We start from the raw sequence: 11,093 nt of genomic DNA, 5'->3' as shown, positions 1-11,093 counted from the left end.
AAATTTATGGAACTACAATTATAGCTCAGTCTTAGAATTTCTTCACAAACTGGACGAAAACCTCTAGTATTGTTTTATTGTTTTTGCAAATTTCTTCTTTGTACTCTAATGATTTAAATATTATACTTAGTTATCAGTGAATAATTTTATAGGAAAAGATGTTGGTATTAAATTTTGATTCGCTGTTTCACATACAACATGAGGTAATAGTATATCAGTTTCTCCTTTCCTTTCACTTTCTGTGCAATTAAAGAGAGGGACTGGCGGTCCACTGCTGAATATCCTACTTTATTTGTATCATTTACAAGAAGATTTTCTGGTGTCCTTGTACTTGAGGACTTCTGTCATATCTTTTCCTTTAAACTATAGGTTACTTTTTTCATCAATTACAATAAATGCACGCTTACTGATGTATGTAAGCATTTATATATTATGATTCTTAAACTTCAATATTTAATTGTTGATCATTTTTAAATCTTTTAATTCACACGCTTTCCCTTCAGATGGAAAATATCCAGCTAAATCACAAAGAGTTTTACCACAATAAAGATGGTTATCAGTTTTTCTACCAAAATTTAATCCGGTTTTCATATAGTTTATTGTTATCTCCGTGATTAATGTCGTCTAGGGTATTAGTTAGTCTAAATAAATCTTCAGTTTCCCCAAATTCTTTCTCTAGATGTTTTTCCATTTTTCTACCTTCAGTAGTAAAATAATATGATTTCAACATACTTTTTCAGATTTTGCATAAGCAGTTCTAGGACAGTTGATGGTGCCATTGTATTTATTGCCTAATAATTTGTTTACATCCAATAAAATTTTTTCTCTTTTAAATGGAAGCTATAATTCCAAGAATTGTGTAAATTTTGAGCTGGAGATGCAAACTGATAATTCTCATTCAGATAAATATAAAAGGGATAAACATGCACATACATTAAAGAATGCAGTACCAAAAATAAAAAAAATAAGTATAACGAATTGCTTTGGGTATGTGGAAAATATATTACACCTAAACATTGGAGGTTTAAAACGAATTTCTGAAGTTCTATTATCGACAAAGCTGATGATGGATAGCAACAATACAACTGTAAAAAGTGTATTAATTGTTAAGAAATTAATGATTTTGTTTGTTTTTACTTAAATCCTACATCTAGTAACGAGCTCACAAGTAGGTGCAAGATTTGTCAATGAAAAGATATAAAAATTAAAAAAATGATGTTTAAATGTGAAGAAGTAACTAAAAAGATCTCGAAGACATTTACTGTCAGCCAAAGGTATGAAATTAACCGAAAATGAAATTTAACTAATCACTACATTTACTTTTATTTTGTAGAACTTCTGAAATATCTGCTACATTTTTCATTTTTCTTTTTTCGCAAACCTAATAAAATTTTTGTCTATTAATTGGAGTACAGACTGATATATTTTACAGTCACTCAACTTTGCAATGTTGTTCCTTCTCATTGTACTTCAAATTTCAGTGCCAAGTAAGTAACTGAGTTAAAAGCTATAGCAAAAGACTTCACATTAGATACTACCGGAAATTAAAGAAATGTGAATTGGTTAATTCATTTATGTTACAGGAGTCTCCATTTCAAAAAGAATTATTTCAGGAGACTATATCAAGAACAAAATGTGTAGCAAATGTAAATTGCTTTTACAAATTTTATATTAATATTTTTGAAACAACTTGGCCACAAAGAACAACAAAAAACATTGGGACTATACCAAATATTTCCTTTCAGTAGTAAAGTATTTTAGCAAGTAAAAGAGGATAAACTGTCTAAAAAAAGAATTATTGAAAATTAAGGAAGTAAGATCAAGATTTAATGAAAAATTTAAATTATGATGTGTTGATTACAAAACTGTCTTAACAGTACTAATAGCAGTAAACGTGATATCATTCATGAAAAAACAGATTACGTAGTAAAAGCAATGAATTCTGTAGTACAGGTAGCCAAAACCTCAGCCCACAAGTAGAGGCCTTGACCTATTTTGGGGGAAAAGCATCATACTGTCAGCATCTCTGTATGTAACTCTGTGAGTAAGGCTGGTATTAATTTTCTGTACTAGTCGCTGGAATGATCCAAGTATGACCTCCAGGTCCAGACGACAGGCATCGTTTATTGAAAGCACACAATTTGCAGTTGCGTGTGCCCTGTTCCCTCAATGACAGAGGAACAGCTAGTATGTTGCATTGGGTCCCCACGTGTTCCAACATAACCACAAGCGCTGGAACAATGAGGAAGAACAGAAGACCAGAGGAGGGGATGAGGAAACATCAGCCAATAGCCTACTGACAAGGACCGCACCACAACAGGACAACCCTCTGCAACAAGTGAATATAAGTGTCTCTCCTGCCAGCTTCGACCGGTCATATTGACTCTGTATATGGACGTTAGTGGACAGGATTCGCAGAGCAGAGTTATCAGTGATGTGTGACAAAGCTGCATGAACTCTGACTTGGTTGCATGTCACTCTTCACTTGTGATCCCTTCGTAAATACAAGTATTGTCAATCTACCTTATAGAAATAAAATTACTAATGTCATTCACTTGAATTATTGGGTAGCATTCTGAGAACACAGCATCCCTTAGGCAGCCTATAAGTGATGAGTAGGCAAAATCCAACACCACACATACATGCTGAGTGCACTTGGTGTCCCTTTCGTTCCCTTGCTGCCATTTTCCTAAGGGTACCATTATTCACCCACCGTTTGAACTCTTGATGGCTAATAGACCCCTACATGTTTGATTGGTTGCCCCTTGACACAGGACACACAGGTTTCTCAGCAGGTAAAGACGAGTCTCCTTTACTACATGTCATGACCTACTATTGAAATGCCATTCACAGTCCAGTTGAAGAGTAATGATGGGTCCTTTTTTTATGTGGGACAGTTATGATCCACAGGTGAGGGAAGTTGTTAAGTAAACTTTGGTGTCATTGGTAAACAACTTTTGGAAGTCCTCCCAACCCAATGACTCACAGCACCCTCTAATCACATAACAGTGGTCAGAGGGTTTGTCAGCTGCTTTCAAATAGCAGCAAATACAGTGGAGCTGCATTATGCCTGGTACAGTATTCTACAGAACAGTCAACGATCAACGAATAACAGATGCCTGGAGGAGCGTTTTACAAACTAGTAAACAAATAACTTTCTACTAAGGCTGCTGATTCTCTTTTAATTTATGAGTCTGATATGTTACAATTATCACCAGTAACTCTTTCGAACTAAAGTGATTTAGAGCCAACAACGACAGAAAATTTACTAGAAGTTTTAATGTTCCTATGAAACGTTTTTCGTGTTATGATAACTAAGAAAATTCGACAGTAGCGTTCCTTTACGATAAATGCAGACAATGTACACTCCTGTTAAAAGGGAGAACTAATTTTACAGTTTGTTACTGATTTACAAAAAACTGTAAATCACAAACTCCGATTTATTACGAAATCGATTACTCAAAACTCCCATAATTTACGAAAACCTTCACAAGCTTCACAAACTTCTCAAAAACATTTCATTTTCTTGTAAATATATAATGAAATCAGTGAACTGTTATTTCTCACAGACAATTTAAAGCTAAATTTACAGTTGGCTTTATATTGCCACACAATGTATTACGTTTGGTTGCAGAAAAACGCAGTCTATGTTTACAGTTAACAAATACGCATTACACAATGTATCACGACACCAACAAGGTTTCTGATTAAAATCAACACAAAAACAGAGATTAAATATTACGTCAGGTTTTTGTAGCTACGCTTTCGAAATGGATATATATATATATATATATATATATATATATATATATATATATATATATATATATACAATGCACATTATTCCATTTGAAGAGAAAGGAAATAATGGGAGTCGGGTTACATGCATAAGTATAAGTATATAAATGTGCCAACTGCTCAAATATTGCAGCTTTGCTGAGATGTCGTCCTATTGTACACAAGTGTCCCAGAGACAAACGCTGCAGCTTGAGTATATCTCACAAAAACGATGTGAGAGGTAGAGTGTAACAGATGCACATCCAACTGGGACAGCTAAAATCTGGTTACTGAGACATAAATGTATAATTTAACTGCTCTCACATTCATTGTGGATCTGTTGGGACAATATTTGAGGAAGTATTGGAGTAACATAGAATTAGGTGGAATTAGACAGATTATTTTTGAACATATATATTTATGTGTTTTAGGGAACAGTTTCATATGACAAATAAGTGTGATGTCTACATGTGGAATCCGTGGCCTTCTGGGTAATTACATTATTTAGTAATGAGAAATTAAAGCTTGTGATTGCTTATAAATTAGTATCAGAGTTTGGAGTGATGCTGTAGTGGGATAAGTGTGTACTGGGATCTTTCTAGACTTTCTTCTCGAAATTAATTGAGATTAGTAATTCTTCATGTGATTTAATTGCAAAACAAACTCATGATCATACCGAATTTTCAGACATAAGTTCTGTAATTCTCCCTAAGTTCTTTTTTTTCGGTTTAAGAACATTTCAACGTACACATGGATGGTATGTAGAAGTTTGATACTATGGAGGTAAAAACTCGAAAGAATTTATCATGATTTCCAGTGCTGGTATTGAATGTACAGTCACTTTAACAAATTTCAGTTCTGAGGCCAGACTATCCTTTTGGAAGATTCGTTTAATGATGTGTGTTACTTTCCTATCTCGTGCAGTGAACATCAGTTTTATATAGCAGTAAAACATTGTGTGGACTGGCAAGAGAATTTGATGGCTGAGCTGTTTTGAAGATATTGTTGTTGAATATCGAACTTCTGTCTGCATATTATTCTTTATTCAACAGTATTTATGAAATATAGGAAGTATAATGAAGTCATCAATTACGTTACAGATCGCCAAAAGACTTAATTAAAAGCAATAAAGTGGAAGTGGTAGCACCTGAGCTGAAGAGTGCCCATAGAATTTTAGTTACATTGTGTGTATGCTAATGAAACCTGTGATGTAAATTTAACTTTGTTCAAGTTTCTGATTTGTTTTTGCAACACATTCATTGTCTATGTTAAATGACTGTTTTATATGTAAATCTATTTCTAGTGTGTGTCTATTCACTAATACGAATTTATCAACTAGTGTGAATCTTGTTATCTTACATTATCTGCATTTTTGGTCTTATGACTTTTGTCCATGTTAAGGAAGCATTGTTCAGACATTGAAAATGTGATGATCAATTGCCCCCATCATTTATAATTCAAAATATTCTGGTCTAAATGTAATCATCCATTGTATTTTGTTTAACTTCAAACTAATTCTATTTATAATTTCATTCTGAAGTGTGACTGAGTGACAGCTACTGACCTACCATGAGATTACAAATGTGGATGGTTCACACCCTAGACGAAGTTACCACCACTATGGAGGCCACTGCTCATGTCACATAACGTGCCTGTATGACACTCACATATAACTAGTGCTGGAGACACTTTAAACATAGAGTGACACGCTAGCTGTCAGAAGGTTGACTAGGCTCCCAATAAATAGTGACTTGCAGAGGTTAGTGCACTGCCATAATAGGACATGGCTATGGATAAAAAAAGGTGCTATGAAGGGCGACAATCACAGTCATGAGTCTCTCTGTGATCTCTACAGTCAAGTTTTCCTCATCAAGTGTAAAATGATTCCACTCGAAAACCTTGAGTAACTATAGTTGGAGAAAGAGTTCATTCTACACACACCCTCCTAGGAACCATCTGTGTGTCAGCTTGCACCCACACAATACTATAAAATATGTGAACAACATAATCTACTTCCTCTCACTTGATAGAAAAGTAGATCATTATACATTTATGTATGGTAATACATTCAGAATGATAGCCGTTACTGTTCAGAAAAAGGTTGTAATTAAAATTGTGTATGTGTATACCGTTTCAGACAAAGGAATTGTGATCTACATTGTAACAATATATAGTGTTTGTGTTTTACTAATGAATAGAATGTGTCCTTCTGAATAACTGATTATATATTTATTTTGCAGAAATCTCAGGTCATATAATAATCGAAAGTATTTAGATGTTGTATAACTGTGTGTAGCATTATAACATTCCCTTAAGTGTTTACGTACAAACAACAGTGACTGACATGTTTGCACATCGTGTTTACTGTGCTTATTGCACTTTGTTTTAACGAAAAAATAGCTATTTGAAATAATATTGTTGTTATGGACTATTATTGATGTTGATGTCATACCATTTTACTGTGCTTGGACACCTTGTGTAACGACAAAATAGATGTCTGAAATGACCTTGTTAGCATGGACTACTATTGGCAATGATGCTATACCATTTTTGCTCTGTTAGGAAATTGTTTAGTAACAAAATAGTTACTGAAAATAATAATGTCAGTTTATATATTCCTGTAAATGTATATGTGGCTATTAGCCCACCAGTCCATTGTAGCTTAGTGCAGATGCTGGATAAGTACTATGTTCGTTTTATGTGCATGTGGAAGGGTATGTTATCATTTCTTGAATCTCTTCTGTTGGCAACCCTGCAAGAAAACATCCAAAATCTGTGGTGGGATGAAAATCTTTCGTTAAAATGTCAATACGCTAATTATTCATTCATATGCAAGTTTAACTCGCAAGTGAGTTGCAAAGGCATCTGTTCCAGGGCTATTACTGCTTACTGTATTACAGTTTTTGAGTAGTCGAGTATAGTAATGGCTGCTAACCTATAGCCTGGAGACTCTGTAAGAACCTGTCACAGACCTGTGTGAACAGTGTTGCGTGTTTGTTAGTCATGTTTCATAGAAGACAAAGTGTTCTGCTCCTGCTCTTTCCCTCATCTTACCTCGCCGGTTCCACACAGCCTATCCTGGATGACTGGTGTAGCAGCATGTTCGTGGCCACTGGGTGTCTGAAGTGAGGCTACATTCTGATGGCCGTTCTCAGGCTACAAATTACAAGCATTGCAGCTTTCTGTAATATTCTGTCTGCAACGTTTCAAGTTCTTAAATCGGTCTTCACTTGAGTTCAGACTGAACTACCGTTGTCCAAAGAGGTATATCACGTTCCAAGCCTGAGCTACTGTATCGGTTTGTCAATTCTGTACAGTTGGGATATTGATTATGTCACATTTCCGCTAGTTCAAACATTTTAAAGATTTGATAATGAGTCTGCAGCTTTCGTCTGTTCGATTTTTCATATTTTCTGACCTTCTATACCATGCGGTCTACCACACAAGAAGTGTAATGTTTCATTTGATATTACATTTGAATTGAGTGTTAATAATCAGAAATTTACTGGAACATGTATTAATTATCTTTCTTTGCAGTCGTTATGAAATACATGCTACATTTCGACTACACACGTAGTTTACTATTCACTGTGGAATCTGTATTTAATCTGAACACAAACTTTGGTGTCAATTCTCCATTCATCAGGAATATCCGTCTATGTGAAGCAAAACTACAATCAGCAGGAGCTCATTGAATTCTTTTCATAGTTTAAAGCACAGAAAATAAGTGATACTGCAGTCTCTCAGAATACTTTGCCATTTTCCGGATTCTGTTCGACATAAGCAAAATTACAATGAACAGGAGCTCTTTGAATTATTTGAAAGTTTAAAGCATAGACGATGAGTGATGCTGCTGAGACTCTCAGACTACATGCTACTTTGCAGATTATGTTCGATATAAATGTTGTATTCAACTTTCTTTTGTACAGATGTGTTAGACTGTCAGATTGTAGCTCACATCGTCATTGCGATTGGTCTGTCTAAATGTCAGATTGAGTATGCATTCTCCACATCAGGTTAAGAACTTTAAGTATTGTGATCCTAAGTTCACTCAAATATTTATTAATCCCCCCATTTGTTCCAGTGCTAAAATGTAAGCATTCCTAATACATTGTGAAACCTTTCTCAAATGGCGTTATTAGATACTGCTTGAGTCATATTTTGTAGAAATTAGCACTCCATACCTTCGAAAAATGTTAATCACTTTTAACTGTACTTCAATGAACCTTCAAGTACTTTGCAATAAATGTGTCTTGGCGGCAAACATATTGTTCTATGCGAAAGATTAACTGTAGTAATCTTTCATATCTGAATTAATAGCAAGTGACCAAATGGCTACCTAAAACACGTATCCTGTGTGTAGCGTAGTTGACAATAAGTTCTGCCAAATTAGGTAACTGCTTCTGTGATAATTGGGTACTCGTGATTCTATGTCCTACATCTAAAACTGCTCTCTACTTTGTGAGTCTTGTGGCAGCAATGTGTTTTAGAAATATGCATATATAACACAAAAAACATCTGAAAACTATAGCTACTCGGTAGTATCAGAACTACTTTTCCTTATCTCAGTTAAAAATATGGTGCTAAAGTTTGTTTCAGGCAGCAGCACATTTGGGTATAACAGTGACAACGTTATTTCATGGAACTTGCAACTGAACTCGGGCTCGTTTACTACCTATTTTTCACGTGGCTCATCTGTAAAGGGGGTTGGTAGTAAACGGTTGCATTTGCGCCCCTATTATTGAGCCTGATATTGGCTGGCTTTTGAAGAGCAGTGAATTGAACTATACACGTTCAGATTGTAACTTATTTATTCAAAAGAAACACTTTAACGTTGTGGCCATGCATTTTTAAGTTCACAAATAATAATTGGTGCAATTCGTACACTGTTTGTCTCACACCCACACACTTTCACTTTGTTCCTTCGCATACTCTGCCGTCCATGCTTGCACTCGCGGCACTTTGCCGCTCCCAACTCACAACCACAACGGCCAACGACAAAAGACCCCGATTTTCCCGCTCACATCCACAGTCCTGAGTCGGGTCACATGACACCACAGTAGTCAAAACAATTGCTAAACATGGCCACAATTCGTTTACAATATTTTATAATATTTAAATACTTAAATCTAAATACATTATATAATTTTACAAATTATCACCACACTTATATAATTCGTTGCAATTAAAAGAAAACCAAAACACTATCCCATGGAACTACAACGTCCATCAAAACACAAACAAGTATTTTCCGGTCTATTTATGCCCAGCATATTATCTCTGCTGCCGTGCTTTAAATTTTAAATTACTTGAAAGAGTTCCCTATTATCCCCTGTTACCTTACATACCCCCACTTCATGGTGACATTACCTTAGTAACGGCAACATGAAGTAGCACCAAATGGAGTGAACCCATATTACTTTATATATTAAACATTTTAATTATAACTATAATGGCACCAAAACATGTAGAACAGTGTTATAGTGGTGAGTTAATCAGTGTATGTACTGTCATTAGGAAAACATACATACATAATCCAACAATGTATGCAACTCAAATATACAATTAGATAGTATCCTATTGAGCAACTGGGCAGGCAAAATAAATGCCCATGTTAGTCTATATGTAGGTTGCCCACTCACTGCACATTAACACTTCCACTTTTTACACAGTTGTTTCTGTAAGTTGCACGAAGTTGTTGTAACCAGATCCTTGTGTTCACAGGTTTATGCATTGGAATACAGTCTTTCCAAACTTGTCAGCCAACAGCACCGTGCTTCCTCTCATTAGCCAAGTCATCCTATCAAAATTTAATCAAATCCTCATAAATCTTGCCCAGACATGCAGACCCACATTTCCCAGGAATCAGGCTATCCAAATCCTCCCTGGAACATCCTGTTTTCACTGATCAGTTCTTATTGAGGTTTGTACAAATGACAAACATGCACACAAATCAAACACAAACATGGCATAGTTAAATATATTCTATTTCACCCTTCAAATGTTCCCAGATCAGGACCTCCGACACTTCTACCCCCACGCACCAGTATCAACTGCAGGTGCCACAGATACATTAGAAATTTTAATAAAAATATCAACTATTTTTTAACAAACTATTTGCAGATTTCCTCCCTCCTATATTCTCCACATATTTATACAGAAATAGACTATATGCACAGTAGGTTTCAATTCCCGTATGACTTTCAACAAGGCTTTTATCACACCCACACCAGTTGTGCAAATCCATTGGACAACAGATTCCCTTATTGCAAATATATACAGTAACACAAATAATACTCCAATTATAAATACACGTGTACATAGCCCCCAATAATTTTTTTTTAACTCGACAATAGTGTACATGGGAATCTCACTTCCTTAATCTTTATTCTTTTACCACATATTTTTTCAACTCCGTTACATTTCTCAGTCCAAATGGCTTTTTGGACACTGGATATACCAACCTATATGCATTAGGGTGTGGACAACCCATTATCTCAAAGGGTCCTTGGTATAATTCAAATAACTTTTTGATTTCGCCATCAATGTCACTGGATTTTTTCTTGTTCCTCATCAGCACCTTATCTCCCTCCTTGAACTTTGTTGTCTTATACCTTTCTCCATGCCTCCTCTGTCTCTCATGTCCTTTCTTTAACATTTGCTGTCTGGCCACCTGCATTTTCTCTTGACTTGTCAAGTCTTGAGATGGAGGAAAATCTATGTTTTCTGCTATTAGATTGTCAGGCTTGATATCTTTCATGAGCTCATAGGGTGAGAATCCTGTTGCACAACTCTTCACTGTGTTCATAAGATCCTCAAACACAGTTATATATTCTGCCCAAGTACTATGCTTTTTACTGCAATATGTCCTACATAGCCTACCCAGCTCCCTCATATACCTCTCAGCAGGGTTTCCTGCAGGGTGATACACTGAAATCCTTATATGCTTCATCCCAGATCTTTGCATAAACTTCCCCCACACACTAGATACAAATTGTGCTCCATTATCAGACAGAAAATTCTCTGGTTTTATAACATTCACAAAGTAATCTTTCTCTAGCTTGTTAATTATATTCTGGCTAGTGGCCTTTTTCAGTGGATACAGCCTTACAAACTTTGAGAATACATCAACAGCTAAAAGAACATACTTTACACCCCCTCGGCCTGTTGGCAGCCTCCCAAATAAATCAATAGCCAGCAGTTCACCATTTCTTTTAGGAACAATATTCTGCATCTCTCCTTGTACTGCAATAGTATTATACTTCACTTTTTGACATTTGTCACAAGAAGCCAACTGTCTCTTTACTCTCCTGGCC

This window comes from Schistocerca nitens, chromosome 8 (genome assembly GCF_023898315.1).
Source record: "Schistocerca nitens isolate TAMUIC-IGC-003100 chromosome 8, iqSchNite1.1, whole genome shotgun sequence".
NCBI classification, from domain to species: Eukaryota; Metazoa; Arthropoda; class Insecta; order Orthoptera; family Acrididae; genus Schistocerca; species Schistocerca nitens.
The sequence above is the reverse complement of the archived record's forward strand: the minus strand, read 5'-3'. Positions refer to the sequence as shown.